The sequence below is a fragment of the Mirounga angustirostris genome, unplaced genomic scaffold (assembly GCF_029215605.1).
Source record: "Mirounga angustirostris isolate CCGP_5_RB_7025 unplaced genomic scaffold, mMirAng1.0.hap1 SCAF_1, whole genome shotgun sequence".
Taxonomy (NCBI): Eukaryota; Metazoa; Chordata; class Mammalia; order Carnivora; family Phocidae; genus Mirounga; species Mirounga angustirostris.
In genome coordinates, this window is record NW_026991709.1 from 132,751,358 (window position 1) to 132,778,070 (window position 26,713).

Here is a 26,713-nt window from a genome sequence, read left to right on the forward strand (position 1 = left end):
ATCATGTTGCTAATCTATGTACTAACCTAGATTATCGTAACAACATTTTTATTTGACACGATCACTTAGAGAATGATACAGCCTTGTTCATACTTATTATGGTATTACTTTATTATTATATTGTTACTTATATACTTGTTTCCAACGCAAGTGTGCATACTCCTTAGAGGTACCTCTTTTTTTAATTTAAAAAAAATTTTTAAGATTTTTAAAATTTGGGGCGCCTGGGTGGCTCAGTTGGTTAAGCGACTGCCTTCGGCTCAGGTCATGATCCTGGAGTCCCGGGATCGAGTCTCGCATCGGGCTCCCTGCTCGGCGGGGAGTCTGCTTCTCCCTCTGACCCTCCCCCCTCTCATGTGCTCTCTCTCATTCTCTCTCTCTCAAATAAATAAATAAAATCTTTAAAAAAAAAAAAGATTTTTAAAATTTATTTATTTGACAGAGAATGAGAGAGCTCAAGCAGGAGGAGGGGCAGAAGGAGAAGGAGAAGCAGGTTCCCTGCTCAGCAGGTAGTCCAATGCCAGGTTCAATCCCAGGACCCATCCCAGGACCCTGAGATCATGACCTGAACCGAAGGCAGACGCTTAACCGACTGAGCCACCCAGGCCCCGAGTTATCTCTTTATTATTATTATCTCTCTTTGGTCTTGCAGAGTGCCAAAAACACAGTAGATATACAAAAAATTTTTACTGAAAGTTTCAACCTGATAAGTGTGAAACAAGACTTAAAGGAAGTGTTTTTCTTTCAACTATCTAGGCTTTTCAAAATTCCTTGATCACTTATATTCAGGGATCATTATTGTTGTCATCATCATTGTGTCATTATACCTGCCATTTATTGATATGTTATTAAGTATGAGTCTCTCTACTCAGCATTTTTTATACATAAGCTCATTTAATTCACAGAATGATCTTACGTGGTATTAACCACATTTCCATTTCACAAATGAAGAAATTGAAGTATGGAGAAGTTGAGCAATTTGTCCAAGTGTTGCTCTGCAAAAGTAGCAGAATCAAGATGCAAACTCAGGTCTGAGCCACTGTATGGTTCGGTAGAAGGCACCACCCTCCCCTCAAATTTCTGATTGCATAATATGTTTTTTTGTTTGTTTGTTTCTTAAATCCTCTCATTCTATCCCCCACTATTTGCTTTGTTACTTCCTCCTTTCAATATATAAAGGAAAAGAAAGTTGTCTGAGTCAGGTTAACTGACGGAGTAAAGATAACAGATCTATCTTTATAGGTTAACAAACCTAGAAGATTCATTTCCTTCTAAGTAGTTCTCAACTCTGGCTGCAAAACTGAATTGCCTCGTGAGCAGCTGAAAGCTGCAGATCACCAGGCTCTGTCCCAGAGCTGCTGAATCAGTATCTCTGATTCAGGAGGGACCCAGGCGTCTGATTAAAAAGAAACAGATGCCATGGTGTGTTTCTTATGTGCAGCTGGGGTGGAAAATCATGGTTTGGCTCTATGAGATGGGGGCTTTGAAACTCTTGCAGTCTGAGCAATGGACCATCAATATGAGTGGTGTTGCCTTGAGAAATAGATGCCTGGACAGCTCCCAGGTTTTTCCTGGTTCTTTTATTCTAAAAATATTTATTGAGTATATACTACGTGCCCAACAACATGTGAGAACTTGGCACTTCTCCAAGTGTAGAAAGCAGGAAATACTTCAATCAATTGAACTGTTCTATTTTTCTTTTTAATTCAGATTATGAAGTAGATATACTCTGTCTATAGCTCACTCAGCTTCCCATTTTTTAAATCTTTGCTCAGCTGTGAATGTTGCAGAGATCAAGGAGTTAGAAAAGAGAAAGTGGAGAAAGACACAAACTGTATGTGGACAAATATATCATGGCAGAAGAACACACCCATTAACATAAGCTCTTCACAGTGTATGATTTATGAGAAAATGATAGAACATTTTGACCAATATTTAAATGAATTCACCTAAGAACAAAGAATTATATATATATGACTCTCTCTATTTATATATAGATACTATATATACATACGTATATGTACGTATACATATGTATACGTACATATATATGACGATAATTCTCTTGATCACTGCGCATATATGTATATATATACATATATGCATACATATATATTCATCCTCAAGAAAATAATTCTCCTTACCCCTAGGACTTGCATGAGCACAGATTCTGGGCAATTGTGTTTATCAGGTTTGGCACCTGAAAGTTCCCACAGGTGACTTTAATTGCTTTTTGGTATGTTCTAGTAAGCAGCACCTATGTGTAATGTTGCCATTCTGTTTCCCTCTCATCAACATAGTGACCCCTTCCCCTCAACACCCCTGCTTCCACCCCACCATCTCGTTCTCTTTCTTCTCTCCTCTGTGGCTGAAAGAAAGGAAGAAAGATTGGGGGCGGATACCCTGTGGCAGGTGGTGTTCCCTCCTTACTCTCTGCGGCTTCCTCTAGGCTCCATACCGACATAAAATGGGTTTCTTCCCTTAGCCCAGTAGTGTTTTGACATCTTTCCATCTAACCTTAGTTCTAGGCCCTTAGAAAGCAGCTGCATTTTTAAGGATTTTATTTTCTGTGTATTTTCAAATACATTTGAACAGAGTAATATTTAAACACAAATATGGTGGTTTTCTCAAAATAGTATTAAAAAAAACCTCTGAATAATTCTGTAAATATTGAGAGTTAAGTTTATACAGATCTCTTGGCAAGTTCATAAATCTTAGTATTTCCTCTACCTTTAGAGAAATGGAAAACCATCCTGGGTGAGGTCAAGCAAGCTAGTCAACAATCAAGGATTTACTTTAAAAGCTTTAATTTGGACATCCTTTAAATTTTTAAGGAATAGTGATTTTTTTTTTATGTTCTCGTTCTTAAGAAATAAATTAAAGCTGAATCTTCATATTTTAGTGAGTTGACTTTCCCATTGGTAAAGCATGTTCCTTATTCAACTTGCGTGGCATCTCCTCCTTGCTTTAGAATGTAATTAATAAAACTATATTCACAGGACGCCTGGGTGGCTCAGTCGGTTAAGCGGCTGCCTTCGGCTCAGGTCATGATCCCAGGGTCCTGGGATCGAGTCCCACATCGGGCTCCTTGCTCGGCGGGGAGCCTGCTTCTCCCTCTGCCTGCCTCTCCCCCTGCTTGTGTTCTGTCTCTCTGACAAATAAATAAATAAAATCTTTAAAAAACAAAACAAAACAAAACAAACAAAAAAACTATATTCATTATCTCAAGTAGGTGACATCTAGCATAAGAGACAGATATGAATGTTATTTCTAACCATAAAGTCTAGAGAATGTTATAATGGAGAGATTATAAAATTTGATTTTGATTTCTGTATAGTAAAAACTTTGTGCCTTTTTTTTAAGAAAAGGAATTTTGTTTTGTTTCTATTAGTGGAAAATATTGTAAAAGAAAGAAAGAAATGTGCTAATCTACCCCTTTGAATTAAACACTAGTCATTTTATGTTTTATCACATAGAGTATTTGACCAACTAGTGAGAATATAATATAATCTTCTTCCTTTTTTTTTTTTAATGATGAATTTGGCTTCCTCACCCTAGATGTAGTGCCACGAGTTCTAATGGACACTGTCACACTGGGATAAATACTTTTTGAGTCCAAACATTTGATAATGGATTAGCTTGGTCTAAATATAGTAATCCAGAAATACCCTGTTTACATTTATACAAAATATATGAACTCAAAGAAGTGATTTGAAACATGTATAATAACTTTTGTTATTTTATCACTCACACTTTTTCTGTACTGAATCTTTTATTTTATATCGGTCCATAAAATGACAATGAATATGTTACTCTTTATGTGACTCTAAATAGTTGAGATGTAATTTTATGGAAATATCTTTATAAACTCCGTGAGAACATAAAGACTAATTTTTGTACACCTCCTAGTATGTTTCTTCTGGAAATACTATAATACCACCTTTTCATCACTTCTAAAATAAAATTTGGTTCATCATCTTGATTCTTCTGTTGATCATATATTTATCCAATTAAATGTAAAGGCTGAATGTAAACTAGTTCTCCCAATACTCTATGACATTTCAGAGGGGGAAAAAGAAATCTGTGAGCTATTTATATTTACATTTGAATTCAAGTTTAAGTTCCCGTACGGTACTCAGACTTCACATTGCACATTTTCTTCAACTAATAAATTTCCAGCAGCTGTGTGGGAGTATAGGATCAATTTAGCTACATTAGCTTGTTTAGAAATAATGCTACCTGAAATAATAAAAATTCAAATTTGGTATTAGTGCTTTCCTGTGGACTTGTTTTCTATTATTGGAATTTTCTCAGAATATATATGTTGCTGAATTGGGGTGAGATATTTGTTCACCTCTTGTCCTTTAATATTTCACTCTGGTTTCCCTCTCATTTGGACTCAGAAGGCCCTTTTTTGGTAAAGTTCTGAAAGAGACCTGAAAAATTATCTTGTTTCAACTTCTAATTTGAAGATAAGGAAATGGGGCTTAGAAAGGCAATGTGACTTGTCCAGGGTCACATAGCTGGTTAGAACCCATGCTTCTTCTCCAATGTCATGACCAATCTGTAAGCAAATAAGTGAAATTGGAAAGAATATTTGACTTTGAGACTCTAAAATGTCTTTTCTACGTAGACTTTTATTCCATGGGAATTGACCTTTAAGATAATAAAGGTCTTAGAAGTTATGAGATTTGCTTGGACAACAATGACTACAATGTTACCTTTTTAGTATTTTCTTTGAAATGACCTTGGTGTAGACATTGTAAAGTTGAGGTTACGCAAAGGTAGAAAAGTGAAAACATATTGAGGACTCTGTAAAAAATGGAAGACTTATTGAGGTTATGCAGTATGATTCGGAGTTTTCCAGATTTCCCATATAGACAGTGCCTACCTTGGTAGAAATTGTCCTACAGGAACATTCTACGAATTTTTTTTCAGTTAGATACTAACATCCTTGATTATTGGTTGAATGTAAAGCCTCATATGGAGTGTTATGCATGTTCCATTGGGCACCACTGTTCTCTTAGGTTAGAATCTTCTTTTTGCTCTCTGAAGCAAAAGTGACTTTTAGTATCCATCCCTGAAGGTGCACATGAGGCAGGGAAAGAAAAATCACTTTTTAAAATCACTGTTTAAAAGACAAATTAAATGTACCTCATTGAAGATTTTATTTATTTATTTGACAGAGAGAGACCCAGCGAGAGAGGTAACACAAGCAGGGGGAGTGGGAGAGGGAGAAGCAGGCTTCCCACTGAGCAGGGAGCCCGATGCGGGGCTCGATCCCAGGACCCTGGGATCATGACCTGAGCCAAAGGCAGACGCTTAAAGACTGAGCCACCCAGGTGCCCCAAATGTGCCTCATTGAATCAGTGTTTTGGGATTTGGATTAAGGCTCCAAAATCCAAAACTAATAAAAAATTAAGTTAAATATTTGTGTTCAATGAGGCATGAATCTGTTGTTCTCTTTGTGGATAGTCACATCCTAGCCATACAGTGACTTTTCTTCCTATAAGCTTATAAAAGTTCATTCAGCACCATTCCAGTGCTTTCCTTTGGGGGCAGGCATATGAATGTGGACATAACACTATTCTTGACCACTTTAGTTCACAAGACTCTCCTCTTCCCCCCAATTCCCATAGCACTTCATTCTGTACTATTTTGTAATATGTATAATTTATCTTCTATGGTGAAACTCTATAAGCTTTTTTAGAGTGGTGCTTTTATTTTTTTAAGTTTGGGCATTTGCTAACTTGTTGCCAAGTCAGAGCAATGATTCATCCAATACACGTTTATTGAACACATACTATATCCCCAGCACTGTTTTAGGTACTGCGTATATAGCTGTGAATAATTCAGGAAAACCCCTTCCTTCATGAAGCTTATATTCTAATGGCAGAGGTGGGAGGAAATCCTAAGCACACAAATAAAATGAGTTTAGCGAGAGACACACAATAATAAGAAAATATAAGAGAAAAGGGAGAAGAAAAGTAACTTAAGGGAAAGAGGTTCTTTCTTTTGATAAGATGATCATAAAAAGGCCCTGTAAGTGACCTTTAAACTAATACTTAAATCATGGGAACGAACCAGCAATGGAAATACTGGGGTTGAGAAGGGCACATGCAAGACAGGCATGACAAGGCTATATGTTGGGGGTGTGGTGGAGGGTAATATGAAACAAGTTCTGAGTGGTAAGAAGCTGGATCACGTAGGGCCATAAAAGTCATCATGGAAAGGAGCTTGGATTATGTTCAAACTGAAACAGGAAGCCAGTATAAAGTTTTAAGAAATGGAGTGATACTGTACTATCACTTGTGCTGTCTTGGGAGAAAGCACTGTAGAAGGACATGAACCGAAGCCATCTATTCATATATTTTATTATCTTCTACAGATCTGGTTAGAAAGGCATCTAGTTGGTGGGTCTCCCTCGATCGTGTGTGTGCATGTGTGTGTGTGAGTGTGTCTTGAGGGGGATTGGGCTTGGGTTACTCTCCTTCATGCATGGGTAGTTACAGATCTGGGGTCGAAAATGATCTTGATGCTTGGAGAACACTAAGACTTGAAGGAAAAGATGGATTGTATTTGAGAAAAGAATTCAAACAGGCATGATAGAGCAGGCAGGAGGCCAGGCAAAGGGAGTTGCTGACCTCAGCCAGGGGAGGCAGGGAACTCACTAAGGTAGGGGTGGGATGAAGGCCAACTTGGGATAATTTAATGAGCATTATAAATTTTCATGTTTTCTTCCTTTTTCCTCCTTTTGTTGGGCCAAAGGCAATATGGGCTAGAGTGATATGGTGAGGTCCTACATAGTCACATATGTGCATAAAATACACATATGCATTTTACCTGCCTTGTCATTTATTTGTCTCAGCAAATCAAAGTTGGGTACTGCTACTCTACAACCCCTTATCCAAAACCCTGGGGACTGGATGTGTTTGGAATTAAGAATTTTTCAGATGTTAGTTAAGATATTATGGTATATATGCTAGATATTACCTAACACCCTACTGAAGTCTGAGGTGGCACCCTGTAATCAAACATATTAACATTTTTTGCAGCAAAACATACTGTTATTTGCACAATACGGGGAACATTAAGAATGCAAATGGTCTCACATCAGTTCAGAAGTGTAGATAAGAGTTTGTATTAATCTTTCAAAAAGCTTCTCATTTCTAGTGTTGCTGTTTTTTTAATTGGGATCAAGAGATTTTTACTGAGGAGGAAATTAAGGTTTAGAGAGGTTAAGTGACTTGGTAAATAGTTGGGCCAGAATTTAAAGAGTGCCCTGGCTGACCCCAAACTCTCTGTTCTTAACCATCACATTATAAGATCTCTTCAGAAATGGCGACTCCTGCTTACAGATATCTGTCCTATACGTAAAAATACATACCTGTATATTGAGAGACAGATTGCAAAAAGGAACTACAGTAAACAATGACTACTACCAAGGTTAAAATCTAACCATTTTGGGGGGATGAAGACTATGTCTCTGTAAATTGTTTTATACTGTTTCTATCATGGTGCCAATTATAATATTAATAATGAAAAATTATCTTGTAATACTTTGCAGATTGAATTATGATAAATGTAATTAATGACTTAATTAAATAACTTAATTTTGATAAATGATTTAAATTATGATAATTTTAAGGACCCCATTTTCTCCATTATCCCGTTGATTAGCAGAGAGAGTTTTGCATAAGTTGTAGATGAAAGCAATCTTATTTATTTTATTTTAACAAAACTTTAGAATATAAATTCAAGGAGTTGTTAAGGTTGGAGGCCGCTGCCTATCTGAATACATATTCTGCTGGATATATCTAACTAAACAGTATGGGGCCCTGGAAACACTGAATAAGAATATTCTCATACAAATACATCTCTTTATAAGTAAGAACATCCCAGAGATGGAAAGTGCTGGAAAGACCTGAAAATGCTGAGAGTATGGTTATTAAAGCATTTAGTATGCTTTTAATGTGGCAACCAAATGATTTCTTTCTTTCCTAAGATTCTTTTAGGACTGTTTTCTATTTAAGTTATCAAGGAAGTTAACAGAAAAATATGCTTCCTTTTACTGAAATTTAATATATATTTAGTTTGACTAAAGCATACTGATTTTAAGCAGGAAATTTTATATAGTTAAGGAAAAGTAATTTTTCTTTAACATTACCTATGTTTTCATTATTTAATTTTATAACTTCATTTTAGACTATTCTGTGTGTGTGTGTGTTTGAGTGTGATTGTGTTTGCATGTTTGTGTATGTGTATGCCTGATATATAATTGATTCTCATTTTTTGAAGTAGTTATGATCTATAAAGTTGCCATGAACACTGAATTAGCAAATACTGAACCAGTGCTCCTAGGGAAAATAGAGGGTTAGGTTCCAGGGAGCCTCTGGTCAGAACGCTTTTATCAATAATCAATATATAATTTTATTTTATATGTGTCTTTGTTTAAAGACACCTTATTTAATATGTAATTGATTCATTAACATTGAACTCACAGCCAGCAGCACTATAACTCATGCCTGAATGAAGCTTATCCAACACATGCATTTTCTCCATAAGGCACATCACAGCCTTTTTGGACTTAGGAATACCAGGGAGCACTAGGCTTGGAGACCATTTTAAACAGCAAAATCACCAACAGAAGGCAAAAAATGTGAAAAACTTGGCACTAAATAGACAGAAAAAAGACATTTGTTTATAGTATAAGAGCCAAAACAAGAAGACAGAGAAACACATTTTTCAACCTCAGGTGGGGCCCTGTCAGGTGACTCACATTTTTCAGTGCTCTTTTCATGTCTGTGAATGACTGTGAAAACTCTGCAAGTATTGATTTGGTGGTTACAGGTAATTTTAGTGAGTGGACAAATTCTCAAATAAGAAATCCACCAGTAACGAGGATCAATTGTACAGGGATGCATCTCTAGCATGTTTTGGTTAGTATAAAGTAGGAATTATTTTCTGTTACATTTTATCTTCTAATTCATAATACTTGGTGGATAGGGAGGCCCATTCTGTATTTCCATTTATTGTTAGTTATAGGCAAATATCTCTAAGTGTAATATTTATTATCTTTAAATATATGTGTATTAAATACTTGAGTATTTAAGGGCATGCATATTTAAATACATGTGTATTATTCATATATACATACAAAGATAGAGCAAGAGTGAATGAGGAGAGAGAGTAATGACGTGTTGATGTACAGAAGAAAATCATTTTTAAAAGTAATGAATGTCCTAATTATTCATGTGTTAGTGCAGCAGTCTGCTTAAAAATTCTTTGAAGTACATATAATTGACTTAACCTCTTCTGTTTATAGACAAAGTGAAAAGCCTTCATAATTAATATAATCTTAACATTATTTTAAAATGCAGTTAATGGGAAGTCATCCATCTTCTGACATAGTTAATTCAGTTTTTGCCACACTTACAGCTACTGAATTTGAACATGTCATTATATATTAGAAGGTGGTGCTTTGCTTTACTTTTTTTTCCCTCCTTCTTATTATGAAAGTCAGAAGAACGTTTGCTTAGTATATTACCAACTCAATTCTTTGTTCATTCGTCAAAATTAATTTATGCCTTCTAGTAACGCTGAATAGCACAGGAAAGTAAATACAGTAATTGGGTGGCTTTTTCCAGGAAATTCTGTATTTGATTATTAATAAGATTTAGCATTGAGGCCTCCTGGAAATAAATAAATTCACTTGTTTGTATTATGTTTTATACTTCGAGATTTTTCATTGCCATATCTTTGGAGAACTGAAATACTTGGTCATTTTAATTTTTTGGTTTATTTAAAAAAATAATTGAGAATAGGGGATAGAAAGTGGGTGCCCTGTCCATCCCCTAATCTTAAGGCTCTAATTCAGTGCCTCAAACATCAGTTCAACAACTACTTAAGTGTGCCATTATGTCACATATTGTTGAGGGAGTGGCTAAAACAGAAGAATAAGTCTTCTGTCTCTCAGGACACTTACACTCTAGTGGCAGAGGAAAGATTGGTACGACTAGAACACAGGGTAGAATGGAAAGGTTATAGGAGAACTAGTAACAAGGACTATGAATTGATAAACAAAGGGAAGGCTGCTTCTTAAGGAGAATAGAGAAGGGACAATTTAGACTGGGACTTGTATCCTGAGTAGAATCTATCTGTTAGGTAGGAAGGGGAGGTGGTTCTCCAACAGATTTTGCCAGACCAGGGAATTCTTGAAGGTAAATAGCAGGGTGGCTAACTATAGGAATGCTGGAATGGTAATTTGAACATAATAATTCATGTCTTGGAAGCTAGGTATTATAGTTGGACTTTAATAAGACATTAGGGAGCTACTGCAAAGTAGTCAGCTGGTAAAGTTAGAGCCCTACTTTGAGAAGCACTCTCTAGCAATGAAGTTTCAATGGATTAGAAGACGTGAAATACTAGAGACAAACTGGTTAGGAATTGTGTTAATGGTTTCAAAGGACTTGAACCAGAGAAGGAAATTTGAACTAGGAAGATGGGGATGAATGAGAGAGACATTATTGAGAAAGAATGTGTTGGTTTTTTGCTTTTTTAAGATTTTATTTATGTGAGAGAGAGAGAGAGCACAAGAGGGGGGAGGGGTAGAGGAAGAGAGAGAAGCAGAATCCCCACTGAGCCGGGAGCCCAATGCGGGGCTCTATGCCAGGACCCTGGGATAATGACCTGAGCTGAAGGCAGACACTTAACCAGTTGAGCCGCACAGGTGCCCCATGAGAAAGAATGTGTTTTTAATGTCATAAATACTTTTCACTTGGCTGAGAGATTCTTTGCCCCAAATATCGAGATTTTGAAGAGAATTCACTCCTGGAAATTGTTGTTCTGGTTTTATTTAGAGTGGGGAAATGTTTGTTATTTGTTTCTCTGAAGTTTTGCCAAATGTACTTATCAGTGGTGTTAGTCAGATATTATATATGAATTATCTCTTCTTGAGTAACAGGGACAAAATATTTCACTTAACCCTAAAACTATGCTGATTAATAATTTAATCTTTATTAGTTATTCAGGAGATACTTTCATATCATGGACCATAGTGTCAACATTAAAAATATCAGTTATCAAGAAAATGTATCAGTTATCATGATACTTTTTTTTCTATAGCATTGCTGATTAACAGAATTCAGAGGAAGAACCTAAAGTAATATACTCCACTTAATCAGTAATCCACAATAATCTACTTCAATTATCTACCATAGAAATAACTTTTAAACTCAGCTGTGTTGCCTATTTGTGCTACAGTGATTGTTCTCCAAGACGAAAGTTAACAGAGACAATCAAAATGCTTTCTGGCATATGTTATATTTAAAAGTAGAAATATTCTGCTATATCTCAGAGACTTTAGGAGATTTAATGGGTGTCTCATGGATAAATTTCATAAGAAAGATTCAAATAAATGTCTTTGACTAAGTTCAGCATTGCAGTGAATTTAACAGAGCTAAATAATAGTAGCAGTAACAATAAATTAATCCCATAGAAATACAATAATAGGATATTGGGTTTTTTTAAGATTTTATTTTTTTTAAGTAATCTTTACATCCAACATGGGGCTCAAACTCATAAACCTGAGATCAAGAGTTACATGCTCCACCAACTAAGCCAGCCAGGTGCCCCTAGAATATTGTTATTTAAGCAAAGGCATGAGGGAAACAGGTATTTGTTGAAAGATGCTAAAAGTTAGAAAGAGGAGAAGTCTGCATCCAAACACATTGGACTCTTTATCTCAAATTTAATCATTGTAGAGAAGACCAGAATAATGAATATAATGTAAATAGTACATAGTAAATAGTAAATAGTCATGGTAGTTTTGCAATAGAATTGAGGCATAGGAAGAGGAGAAACTTCTTAAGATGAGCATCCTATTAGAAGTATTTAGGGGCGCCTGGGTGGCTCAGTTGTTAAGCGTTTGCCTTCGACTCAGGTCATGATCCCAGGGTCCTGGGATCGAGCCCCGCATCGGGCTCCCTGCTCGGCGGGAAGCCTTCTTCTCCCTCTTCCACTCCCCCTACTTGTGTTCCTGCTCTTGCTATCTCTCTCTCTGTCAAATAAGTAAATAAAATCTTAAAAAAAAGAAGTATTTAATGAAGCATGGAAAGAGAGCTGGGTTTCTGATATAAGACTGATGCTTTTAAACATGACCAGAATGAGAGTTCATAGGTAAAACAGAGGTGCTTTGCACCAAGAAATTTTCATCAAGTTGTACCAACTACTTAATACGAACCCCAAAACATTTTAAAAGTCAAAATTATCACTATGCATCAGAATCATTCTTTTCTTCTGAAAAATTTGAAGAACATATGTTAGGACGAACTAGAATGTAGCACTGTAAAATCAATTATTTTTACCCTTTACCTACTTTTGGAACTTTGTAAAGGTGACCTGATATGACCTACATTTACCACAGGGCCAAGGCAGGTTTTTCCTATAAAGGTAAAGGTATTTTGGGCGCCTGCCTTCGGCTCAGGTCATGATCCCAGGGTCCTGGGATCGAGTCCTGCATCCGGCTCCCTGCTCCTTGGGAGCCTGCTTCTCCCTCTGCCTCTCTCTCTCTCTGTCTCTCATGAATGAATAAATAAAATCTTAAAAAAAAAAAAAAAAGGTAAAGGTATTTTGAAGTATATATTTCAAAATATTCACAGAGTTTCTTATTGAAACAATTAGGAAAGCCACTGTTGAACTGCCTGATATCACTGGATAAGGAGGAGGTTGTCAAAATGGAAGATTAGCTTTAGCCTTAGAAATATTGCACTTTTTGATACTAGTGGCTTCCAGGGTTATTACAAAAATAAACCATTACCAGTTTTATTAAGTTTGACTCTTGTAAAAGTGGTTTCATTTTGGGCAGTTTCCTATGTCTTCTCAGCTTGATTTCAAACATTCAAAATTGCTATTGTGGCTTTATTTATTTAACTTATTTTTTAAGTTGAAGTATAGTTGCTATACAATGTTATATCAGTTTCAAGTTTACAACATAGTGAATAGACAATTCTACACATCCACTATACATATAAAGCAAGTCAGTACCAAAATGTTTCTTTATTGTCGAAATTTTGTTTTTTAAATCACCCCAAAAGACTGTCTGATAGACTATGAGGATGTACTCTTGTAAAATTTTCTGTGAGAGCTTATTTTTAGATTGTTGCTCCAAGTCTAAAATATTTATTCCATTTAATACTTATACTGATAAGTGATTGCCATGTATAATTTCATAGAGTACAGGAAAAGGATATTGGGTAGAGGAAATGGAATAAAATAGGAACTAAATTATTTTAGTTGAATAGAGAATATAATACAGTAGTATAAAAAATATGCAGTTTTTGGGATGGTCCCAATATTATCTTAACAAATATAAACTAACTAAAGGAGGATTAACATCTTTATCTGGTTGTATTTATTTCCAAACATGCATATCTTTATTTGTTGAAGTCTATTTTTGTGAAAGACATTTTTAGTCATACTAAGACTGAGAAAATTCACCCTAAATAACCATTCAGAAAATAATTTTTAAAAGATAGACTTTATCAAGAGATAATTGAACATAGAAGGGTTGTGTGTTAGTCTTTGTTCTGTTCACATTCAGATCTATTTCTTGCCATTCTCTTGCTTTGTTCTGTTTTTCATTCAACTCCAGAAGTTAGAAAAAGAAAGCTAGAATAAAACTTAAGAAAGGATGAAGAACAAAGATAGATCAGAAATTTTCAAAATAAGGCAAAGAAAGAGATGTTCAGCAAAACCAAAAGTTTAGGTTTTTGAAGAAATTAATGATACATAAATATATGTCAAGATTGATCTAGAAAAAGAGAAAAGACACTAAGAAATAAATTTGGAATAAAAAGGGGCTCATAGATATTTTTTAAATCTCTATGACCAAATACCTAGATATCTGTTTCCACATCAGAAAAAAACTCTTAATGTAACATGCTACACTAATAAAGGAGATTCTAGACTGTAGAGAATGACAAACATTCTTTGTTGCTCATCCCATCAAGAGGTGGGCTCGTTTCTTGACCCTTGAATCTGGACTTGGCCATGTGACTTGCTTTGGCCAATGGGACATTAGCAAATATGATGAAAGAGGCTTAGAAAGTGCTCCTGCTTTAGGTCTCCTTCCTTGTTGCTGGGAACCGTGATACCATCTTGTGAAGAAGTGTGGGCCAGCCTCCTGCAGAATGAAAGGACAAAAGGAGAAACATTCCAAACATCCAAGCTGAGACCTAGTAGGCATGATTGGTAAGGATAGCCTTCTGAGTGAGCCCAAGTGAGAGCAGCAGAACCATTCAGCCAGCACACAGAATCATGAGAAAAAATAAATCATTGTTGCTTTAAGCCACTAAGTTTTGGGGCATTTTGTTACTCAGCAAAGGCTAAATAATACATTACTGCATTATCTTATGTTGGGAAAATTTAATTGTTTTCGATGCTTCTTCATTAGGAAATGCCATAGCAAAATAGCAGTAGAGCTTTCTTAGCTTGATTAAAGGTATTTATTTAGAGCTTACTGTTAATGTATGTAGTAGTGAAAATTTAGAAGCAACCCCACTAAAATTTGGAATCCATCAAAAATCCTATTACCTCTTCTATTTAATATTTACCAGAAGTTCTGACCAATGTAATCTAATAATAAAAAGAGAAATGAGATATACAGATTAGAAAAGAAGAGAAAATAGTGTCCTTACATTACATTGAGAATTTAATACCAATAAAACGGAAAGCACACATGAAGACATGTTGAAGAATAACAACGAAGTGTGGAGATTTGCTCTACCAGATGGGAACATTTATTGTTTGGTAAGTTGCAGCAAGTATATTACAAGGTCATGTGCAGGCATAGAAAAATGACCAATGAACAGAATACAGAACCAAGAAACAGACCTAGATATTTATAAAAACCTATTATAGGGCAGGATTGACATTACAGATGAGTTGGGAAAAGGTGAACTACCTATTAAATTCTAACTGAACTAAAAACTTAGGTAAATACATAAATAACTTTAAAAATGAAATATAGAAGAATATCTTTATGGCCAAAAGGAGGGAAGCATTTAAAAATACCCCAAAAAGCACAAACTATTACAACAAGATTGACAAATGCAATTAATTACAATTTAAAAATTACTTAACAACCACTACAACAAAACCTACAATGAATGTAGTTGAAATGTGAACCTGAAAGTAAATATTTGCCACCCTTAACAGCTGACAAAAGAGTGCATACCCAATTTTAAAAGAACTCCTTCCATTAGTCTAAAAAAGAAATGGACAAAGACAAATCACAGAGAAGGAAACTCACAGTAAGTCAACAGGAGACAGAGTAAGGGAAAGATGCTCAACCTCACTAGTAACCAAAGAAATGCAGATTAAAACATTTCACATCTATATGGCTAATGTATTGTTTTGAAAATCTGAATATAACATATGTTGGTAAGAATTTGGAGAAACAGGTTTTAAACATGCTTATTGTAGTGTGACTTGGAACAGCCACTTTGGAAGAGCAATTTGGCAAGTTTTAGTACACTTAAACATGGCATGCTGTTGGACAGAGCTATTCCACTTCTAGAAATATGTTCCAGAAAATAATTCACTACCAGTGCATAAGGAGATATGTCCAGAAAGCCTGTTGCATCATGATTTGTAATAGCAACATTTACTCTACATTCAATAAGTAAATTTTGGATATAATCATATAATGAAATATTACTTATGAAAGTGAACCATCCATAACATGGAAGAATCTCGAAAACACAATTTTGAGGGAGAAAAGACAAATATATTATTGCTTATATAAAGCTTAGAATTATGTAGACAATACCATATGTTAATTTTAGATATATATCTGTGTAGTAAAAGTATAATAATAGGCATGGGAATGAGAAACACAGTTTAGGATAACGAATATCGCTGAAGAAGAAGGGATAGAATTTGGATACATATGCATTTCAACTATATATGTAATATATTTTATTCAATAAAATCTGAAGTAAAAATGGAAATTTTTAATACTTAAAACTGGTTGAAGAATACAAGGACATGTCATTTTCTATAACTTTTTGAATGGTAATGATGCTTAATAAAAAAGCGGTGTTAAATAAAGCCAAAATGTGTTGTTGCTGATGCAGGACTTCTCAGAATCTTTGTTATTCTGTAATGCTCTGTGACTCTAATTTAAGAGGTAAATGTAGAATGCAGTCGTCCTCAAACATATTTGACAAGGGAATGAATTTTGAACATGTATATGGAGACACTAGATTATTGCAGGCCAGGTGGGAGAAATGCAAATCTAGAGATGGACAATGCTGAGGAATACTTTCCTAAGTAGGTTTCTGGGGTCTGGATGAGCATCTGACTTATTAACCAAATGGGTGAGGCTTTGTTATGTATGGTTCCTTTTTTTTTTTAACCAGTGGTTTATTATTTATTTATTTATTTATTTATTTATTTATTTATTTATTTATTTATTTATTTATTTTTGATGTAGTGTTCCATGATTCATTGTTTGCCTATAACACCCTCTGCACCATTCAATACCTGCCCTCTTTAATACCCATCACCAGGCTAACCCATCCCCCCACCCCCTCCCCTCTAGAACCCTCAGTTTGTTTCTCAGGTCCACAGTCTCTCATGGTTCATCTCCCCTTCCGATTTTCCTCCCCTTCATTTTTCCCTTCCTACTATCTTCTTCTTCTTCTTTTTTTTTTTTTTTTACCATATAATGTGTTATTTGTTTCAGAGGTATAGGTCTGTGATTTAGCAGTCTTACACCATTCACAGCACTCACCATAGCACATACACTCCCCAGTGCCTGTCACCCAGCCACCCCATCCCTCCCACCCCCCCCACCACTCCAGCAACCCTCAGTTTGTTTCCTGAGATTAAGAATTCCTCATATCAGTGAGATCATATGATACATGTCTTTCTCTGATTGACTTATTTCGCTTAGCATAATACCCTCTAGTTCCATCCACAGTGTTGCAAATGGCAAGATTTCGTTTTCTTTGATGGCTGCATAATATTCCATTGTATATATATACCACATCTTCTTTATCCATTCATATGTTGATGGACATCTTGGCTCTTTCCATAGTTTGGCTGTTGTGGACATTGCTGCTATAAACATTGGTGCACACATACCCCTTTGGATCACTACATTTGTATCTTTGGGGTAAATATCCAGTAGTGCAATTGCTGGATCGTAGGGTAGCTCTATTTTCAACTTTTTGAGGAACCTCCATACTGTTTTCCAGAGTGGCTGCACCAGCTTGCATTCCCACCAACAGTGTAGGAGGGTTCCCCTTTCTCCGCATCCCCGCCAACATCTGTCGTTTCCTGACTTGTTAATTTTAGCCATTCTGACTGGTGTGAGGTGGTATCTCATTGAGGTTTTGATTTGGATTTCCCTGATGCTGAGTGATGTTGAACACTTTTTCATGTGTCTGTTGGCCATTTGGATGTCTTCTTTGGAAAAATGTCTGTTCATGTCTTCTGCCCATTTCTTGACTGGATTCTTTGTTCTTTGGGTTTGAGTTTGATAAGTTCTTTATAGATTTTGAATACCAGCCCTTTATCTGACACGTCATTTGCAAATATCTTCTCCCATTTTGTTGGTTGCCTTCTGGTTTTGTTGACTGTTTCCTTTGCTGTGCAAAAGCTTTTTATCTTGATGAAGTCCCAATAGTTCATTTTTGCGCTTGCTTCCCTTGCCTTTGGCGATGTTTCTAGGAAGAGGTTCCTGTGGGCTGAGGTCGAAGAGGTTGCTGCTTGTGTTCTCTTCTAGGATTTTGATGGACTCCTGTCTCACATTTAGGTCTTTCATCCATTTTGAGTCTATTTTTGTGTGTGGTGTAAGGAAATGGTCCGGTTTCATTCTTCTGCATGTGGCTGTCCAATTTTCCCAAAACCATTTGTTGAAGAGACTGTCTTTTTTCCATTCGACATGTGTGGTTTCCTTATGGGCAATTTAATCTAAAAGTTATTCAAACTTGTGCCATAAATTATCTGCGGAATTTTACATGTTTTCACAGTTTTTGTTTGTTTGTTTTTTTAACTCTTTCATTGAGGTCTAATTTATATCCCATGGTGAGTGTACAGTGCAATGATTTTTAGTTCATGGATAGAGTTGTGCCACCATCACTGGCACTGTAGTTTTAGAGTATTTCCATCATCCACAAAATTCCCACCAGCCTCTTTGTAGTCAATCCCTATTACCACCCCCAGGCAAAAACTGATTTGTATTCTGTCCCTATAATTGGCCTTTTGGGGGTAGTTCATAAAAATAGAATCATATGATGTATAGTCCTATGTATCTGGCTTTTTACGTTTAACATAACGTTTTTGAGGTTCATCCATGTTTCACTGTGTGTCAATATTTTATTCCTTTACATTGCTGAATAGTAATCCATGCATGGATATGATACTTTTGGTTTATCCACTTACCACTTGATGGTCATTTGAATTGTTTCCAGTTTTTGGCTATGAGTAATGCTGCTATGAATATTCATGTACCAGTCTTTTGCAGACACATGTTCTCATTTCTCTTGGGTAGATTCATAGGAGTGGAATTGTTGGGTCATTGAAAGTTTATGTTTAACTTAAAATAGTGCCAAACTATATTTAGAATGTTGCACCACTTTACATTTCTACCAGTAGTTTATGAGCGTTCTAGTTTCTTCACATCCTTGTCAGACTTGCTGTTATCTGGGTTTTGATTATCGCCATTCAAGTGGGTATATAGTGGTATCTCAGTGTGGTTTTAATGTATATTTTTCTAATGATGAATGATGTTGAACAACTTTTCATGTACTTATCAGCTATTTGATGTCTTCTTTGGTGAAATGTCTATTCAAGCCTTTTGCTATATTTTAAATTAGATTACTGTTATTGCTGTTTATTGAGCTGTAAGAATCGTAGTCTGGATACAAGTCTTTTATCAGGTACAAGATTTGCAAGTATTTTCATCCTATGAGAAAGAAAAGGATTTTAAGTGGGTGTTTATTTTCATGTGTATCATATCTCTCACATGGTCTTAATTTGGGCAGAAAGTACTGCTGAGAAGACAATTTAAAAAAGGATCATTATCACTGTAGCTATTACTTTAGCTGGTTAGCATATTTGTGCTCCTATGATTTATTTGCCCTTTTTCTCTTCAAAGGAGTATTGAGTCCTATGAAAAATAGAGATACAAACTTATCATAAATCATGCATTACAATTATTAGTGATTTTGTCCAAGGACATTGATTCTTAAACATTGCAGGGGTTAAGGATGCTGACCCCCCTCGCTGTTGAAAATCCATGTATACCTTTTGACTCCCCCAAAACTTAACTACTAATAACCTACTGTTGATCAGAAGCCTTACCGATAACATAAAGTCAATTAATACATATTTTGTATATGTATTATATTTGTATTCTTACAATAAAGTAAGCTAGAGAGAAGAAAATGTTATTAAAAAGGTCATAAGGAAAACACATTTATAGTACTGTACAGTATATTTATCGAAAAGAATCTACATACAAGTGGACCCACGTAGTTCTGCTGAAGGGTCAAATGTAATTATATTTACTCTCCACATTTATTCCAAAAATGTCACTATTGTTCAAAACATTGTTTGAAGTTTTCTCAGGATTTGCATTCCAAGCCAGGGTTAAACCCCTTGCATGGTGTACATACACACACTCATTCATACATGTTCATTTTTTTCTGTTTCAAAATATAAATTAATGTTTTGCCAATTGCAGATATTACCCTCATAGTAGTTGGGCAGACTCCAGTTGGCGAGATTTTTGTCTCATGGAAAATACGGATTTAGTGAGAAAACAATAAAAACTATTCCTACATATTCTTTAAAAAACAATAGTAAGTAACAATTCTTGAAGTCAAATCCTTTTAAATGAACTAGATAAATCAGCATTAAAACTTGCTGGGGTAGGTAACTCACCTCCTGAATCACCTTCTCAGAATGTTTAGGAGACATTGCTGCATTGACAGGATCCACTGGGGTGCATTCTCCCACAGTTTTATTTTATGCAGAGTGTTCCTCTTAAAAAAAAAAAAAAAAGTTCTGCAACTTGCCCTTACTGGCTTGAAATGAATGTCCTTTACACTTGAATATGCCTTTTGTTTCATTTTCAAAAGTCTCTCCAAAAGAAAACCTTGTATAGGGGCGCCTGGGTGGCTCAGTTGGTTAAGCGTCTGCCTTTGGCTCAGGTCATGATCCCAGAGTCCTGGGATCGAGCCCCACATCGGGCTCCCTGCTCTGTGGGAAGCCTGCTTCTCCCTCTCCCACTCCCCCTGCTTGTGTTCCCTCTCTCACTGTGTCTCTCTCTGTCAAATAAATAAATCTTTAAAAAAAAAAAAAAGAAAGAAAACCTTGTATAAACACCTGGCATTTCACAAATTATTGTGTTGCTTAAGGGCACTTTTCCTGGGCCTTGTCTTTTATTCCTATATTGAAAGGGCAGAGCATAAACAGATCACTTTTGTATGCTCTACCCTCACGTGACATTAAAGGAGGGGCAGGGAGAATATTACATATTCTTTGATGTGTTCTTTTTGTTCTGCTGAAGGATAAATTTTAAAAAAAGGAAAAATCGTAACTGTCATACAGATACAAAAACAGACATATTTATACAGATATAAAATAAACATGTGTTAAAGATTTTATTTAACCTACTATTAAAAAGGGAACTATGCAGACATGACAGGGTTCAAAAGAAACCTCAACGAATCTCAAATGTATATGGAGTAAAGAAATATTGAAATGAATTCACAGGAAGAGGTGAAACTACCTTTTTCCATGGGGGGTGGTGAAGGGGTGGGGGCCAACGCATGGTATCACATTGGAGACATCTAGTAATCTTTTCTGCTTATTCCAAATTTCTGTATAGTTTTAAGCAGAGCTTGTTGATTTTTTTCTGTAATGTGCCAGATAGTAAATATTTTAGGTTTTATGGGCTTTATGATCTCCCACTCAATTCTGCTATTATAGCATGAAAGCAGCCGTAGATAATACATGAGCAAATGGGAATGATTATTAAATAAAACCTTATTTATAGACACTAATATTTGAATCCCATATTATTTTCACGTGTCATGAAATACTATTTTTTGTTTTTTTTAATTTTTCCCCAACCAAATTGGAATTACAGGCCAAATTTGGTTAACCTCTAATCTACAGGGAGTAACCTAAAAAACTCATAACTAAAATTAGCACAGATTTTCCAAGTATGTGATTTATGGTAATAAATTACCATATATAATAGCAAATATATTTAATATCTATCTATGTATAAATACAAATAAATAATAGCAATAAAAGAACAACAGTAAAGCATTATGCTAAGACAACTGGAAAAACCATGATTGGTTCAGTAAAGATTACTGTACCTTGTTGATGAATTGAGTTATATCACCCAGTTTATCACCCATTCTGCTCATAAGACTCAACTGCATATTATCAAGTTAAAACTGCTTTGAAAGTAAAGATCCTAAAGTGATTCTCTTTCAAAGTTGCCTTTACCAAACTCACATGGAATTCCAAATACATTTGGAAAAATTGATCAAAATTATATACTACTTTAACAAGATTATTCTGTAAGTTAGAAATACAAATTTAGGAAGCCATTATTTGCTTGACAACATGATTCTTTATAGAATTATATAAAGTTAGGTCATTATTACTGCTTTATAAAATAAAGAATTCCAGATTTAATTTTTTTTTTTTTAAGTAGGTTCCATGCCCAGCATGGAGCCCAATGTGGGGCTTGAACTCACAACACTGAGAGCAAGACCTGAACTGAGATCAAGAGTCAGGCGCTGGGGCACCTGGGTGGCTCAGTGGTTAAGCCTCTGCCTTTGGCTCAGGTCATGATCCAGGGTCCTGGGATCAAGTTCCACGTCGGGCTCCCCATGGGTTCCCTGCTCAGCGGGAGCCTGCTTCTCTGTCTCCCATTCCCCCTGCTTGTGTTCCCTCTCTCGCTGTATCTCTCTCTGTCAAATAAATAAATAAAAATCTTAAAAAAAAAAAAAAAGAAAATTGGTTTGCATTCTACAAGTTTTTTTACACAGACTATGAGTATCTTTTCCTTTTGATTCAGCCATCAGCCATTTACATACTTACATATTTGAGTAACTAAATAAATTGCTAACCAAATCCCTAGATATAGGACACATCTTTTCATGCTCATCTTGCAAGTGCAGACTTTTTAGATGTCAGCCAAATCAAGAGGGTTTGGATGAAGAACTTTTTTAATAGTTAAAATAATGGTAGGGCATTCTTTGACAGACCAAAAATAAAGTTTAAAAGCCCATCAGTTCTCCAAAAAATCTATTTGCTGGATGACTGATTTGCAGAATTTATTCTTCTCAAATATGCCACCTCTTCTTGAATATATTAAATGAATATTCAATTGCTGAGTTGATTAATTTTTATGAATGCATTTACAAACATATTGTTTTATTTACCATTTTTGATGACTCTAACAAATGTTTCATATGGGAATTATTTAGCTTATAGTAATCTCTTTTAAATTCCTTTTAAAGTCACTTTGATTATATGTCTGTTAAAGGATCTTTTTATCTTTAAAGGATCTCTTTAATCCTCAAGTAACATTGATTTAGCTTATTATTTAGTTATTTATAAAGATGTAAGTTTTATAGCAGTTCATTTTGCAGGACTACATTAATAGTTTTTAAATATTTCTGTAAATTTTAGTTTGTCTTCATAGTTATAAAATAAATAAGCCACAGGGATGAAAAGTATAGCATAGGGAATATAGTAAATAATACTGTAATAACTTTGTATGGTGACAAATGGTAACTACACAGCCTAATGTATAGAATTATTAATTCACTGAGTTGTAACCTTGAAACTAATATAACATTATGTATCAACTATACTTCAATAAGATCAATAAATGAATGCTTAAAAAATTATTTGGTTGAGGGGCGCCTGGGTGGCTCAGTCCTTAAGTGTCTGCCCTCGCCTCGGGTCATGATCCCAGGGTTCTGGGATCGAGCCCCCCATCGGGCTCCCTGCTCTGCGGGAAGCCTGCTTCTCCCTCTCCCACTCCCCCTGCTTGTGTTCCCTCTCTCTCTGTCTCTCTCTCTGTCAAATAAGTAAATAAAATCTTAAAAAAAAATTATTTGGTTGAAAAGTCATATTTTAAAAGGTCACACGATGAATTAGTTTTCTTATAAATACATTTAATATTCAGAAATTTGTAATTCATACTCAGCAACCAAAATTTAGAGTAAGATTACCACCCCAAATCTGATTTATAATGGTTTACCTATAAACAAAACAAAAAAATTGAGTGATTTTGCTAGTAATTACAAAATTATGGCTCATACGCCATTTGGTTTAATGATGGCAGACTTACCATAAAGCCTGAGGTATAAAAAGTGGAATTGCAAAGAATGTGAAAGAACTAAAGAAAAAAAGGCCCAAAATAATTCCATAGCATATGAAGTGCTGAAATTTTATATTTCAATTTTGTTATAGTTACAAAATTAAGGCTGATGTATTCATAACAGAATCATAAAAATAATATATAGTCATTGACTGTAATTTAAAATTCATTAAGATATCCCTTACAAGAGTTGATACATTTGGTAAAGGTTGATGATTATTTAATTAATTGACTTTTGGCAAAACTGATCCAGAACCAGCAGAGATGGCCCAGTTTTGGGAGAGAAAATACCTTTGCTTGTCTTGAGGAGAAAACCTAAGTTGGGGCATCAGAATCCATATTTCTGTGAAGTCTTGTAGTCAGGTGAACATTTTAAAACTTGTACTCACAGGTTTTCTATCGATTCAAGAACGTAATAAATGCTTTTTTTCCCTCCCATTTTTCACCTACAGAGGTTCTAAGAAAAAATTTTATTCACTGTTCTCTTTATTGTATCAGCAGCTGTTTGTGCTGGGAACAAATCTACTTCCTTGTAGTTCTCAGAAAACTCTAAGTCCCTTATCACATATACTCTGATGGAACAGCCCTTCTCACAAGTGGTCCGTAGGTGCTGATTGTGGGTCCCCGTCATTCCGTTCTAATTTCTCTTCCGTTCTGGCACTATAGCCTAGCTGGAAGCTCCATGGTTCCTTTAGAGCAGTTATGAAATTCCTCTCTCTCTGTTTCATCTTCCCCTCATCTTGTCAAGAGCGTAAGTTGAAAGTATTTATAAGTTTAAACAACCCAGGTGAAATTAATTTGACCTTTGATGAGGCAAAAGGAATAAAATTTACCTCCCTGGTTGTTTTGAAGAGATTTTTTTTTTCTTGTCCCCTGGAATAGCTCTGTGAGGAATAAGATGTGTCCAATTTATTTATAGCCAAAGACATGTTAGCTGCATGGGTAAGAAGCCTAATGACTTTAATGTGAAAGTAAATAGGATGCTGTTGGAGGTTAGCTAATTTCTGAAAGCAACAAGTGGAAATGACAATGTAGCAATCGCTTGGCTTTCACATTATATAATGGATGGCCTGGTTTAAGACAGGACACACAAAGAAACATTCATTGGCAACCTCTTTCAAATTTCCTTTAAAATCTCTCAAATGGAAGCCCTGTGAAAGTAGGAGGACAAGTTTGTATGGCCAGCCTATTTTAAGTATATTGTGTGAGTTTTATTTTTAAGGATTTATGTATTTTATATAAAATAATGTTTTTGATATTTATTAATTAGTAGTTTTCAGTACTACAGTTGTTCCTTAATTTTATAGAATTACTCTCATCAGCCCTGTGGACAAAATTATTCTGAGGAATTGCTATGATCTTATCTTAAAACTTTCAAAGAAACTTTTATCTTCGTAAAATAGTAATAAACTGCCTATGGAGGAATATTTTTAAATTACAAAATTAAAACATGAATGTACAATTCAAATAGTGCATATATACATGTATAGATTAAAAAGAAGAGTCCTCCTCCTGACTCCATGACGTCTTTACCTGCACGCACATACACCCCACACTTGCCTGGTAATCCCCTTCTCCTGTGCAAAAGGTTTTGGTATGCATCCTTACATATCTTTGTTGGGCATTTGCATTCATGTATATAATATAAATGGGTTCATACTTTGATATTTTGCAAATTTTTTCCCACTTCATATATCTTGGAAATCTTTCTATGCTAATAATATATATCTCTTCATTTTTTTTTCTTTTTTTTTTTTTAAGTTGGGGGGTGGGGAGAAGCGTGGGCCTTGAACTCATAACCCGAGATCAAGAGTAGCATGCTCCGCTGACTGAGCCAGCCAGGTGCCCCTCAAAGATGTAGCTTTTTTTTTTAAAGATTTTATTTATTTATTTGACAGAGAGAGACACAGTGAGAGAAGGAACACAAGCAGGGGGAGTGGGAGAGGGAGAAGCAAGCTTCCTGCAGAGCAGGGAGCCCGATGCGGGGCTCTATCCCAGGACTCTGGGATCATGACCTGAGCCGAAGGCATGGCGCTTAATGACTGAGCCACCCAGGCTCCCCATGCAGCTTTGAGAGAGTAGGTATTGAGACTGTCTGGATAGTATACATGACAGAATCCATGTTAAGGCCTCTGCATAAACATTTAGGATTCTGGTAGGTGGATGCCTTTTCTCAAGATAAGCCTCGCACGTAAATTCCCTTGCTTCTTTTTTCTTAAGATTCATTTATTTATTTTGGGGGAGGCACGCGGTGGGAGGAGTAGAGCAAAAGGATGAGGGAGAGAATCTCCAGCAGACTCCCTGCTGAGCATGGGGTTGGGGAGCCTTAATCTCTCTACCCTGAGATCATGTCCTGAGCCAAAACCAAGAGTCTGACACTTAACCGACTGAGCCACCCAGGCGCCCCAAATTCCCTTGCTTCTTAAGAAAAAGCTACTGACCCATCTGGAGTGGCCTGCCTCTTCTGTCTCTGCCTGCCCTCAACATATGGTGAGGGGCCAGGCTGGGACCCAACAATTAGTATGGAGTTGAAGCTCTTTCACATGTTAATTGTTCATTAGCATAGTTTTTCTTATCCTTTTATATCTTTAACTGTTGGAGGATTTAGTCTCTTTATTTTTAAATATTAATTTTATTTTATGAAGATTTTTTCAGGCATAAGGAAATTTTCTTTTGTGGTTTTTTTTTTTTCCTTTGCTTATTTGTTCTTCTGTTACCCTTCTCTAAAACTCCTATTAGGTGAATGGATGTTAGCCTTTCTATTAGCTACTCACTATGTCTTGTAACTTTTTTCTCCTACTATTCAACTCCTATTCACAGCACTCAGCAGAGAGGTCCCCATGGTCCGTCTTCTGGGTCACCACTTTTTATCAGGGTCCACTCTGCTGTTCTGTCTACAGATTTTTAGGTTTAATTTTGGTATTTATGCTTTTCTTTTTTTTTTTTTTTTAAGATTTTATTTATTTATTTGACAGAGAGAGACACAGCAAGAGAGGGAACACAGCAGGGAGAGTGGGAGAGGGAGAAGCAGGCTTCCCGCTGAGCAGGGAGCCTGATGCGGGGCTCGATTCCTGGACCCTGAGATCATGACCTGAGCCAAAGGCAGACGCTTAACAACTGAGCCACCCAGGGGCCCTGGTATTTATGCTTTTCTATAACTACTTTATAACAGCCTAATTTTAGAATGTTTGTTTGTTTATTCCTTCTATTCTCTGGAGTATTAGTTCTGAGGGCATTAGTTCTACTCATTTTTAGTCTTTCTTCTGTTTTGTTCTTAACTCTGTTTAT

The 26,713-nt window shown here is 35.7% G+C and overlaps 1 protein-coding gene across 1 annotated transcript in view; it reads left to right on the plus strand.

Moving 5' to 3' along the window:
* The window catches only part of KCNH8 (potassium voltage-gated channel subfamily H member 8), a 380,547-nt gene that overhangs the window by 25,015 nt on the left and 328,819 nt on the right, over positions 1 to 26,713 (plus strand). The window lies entirely within an intron of this gene.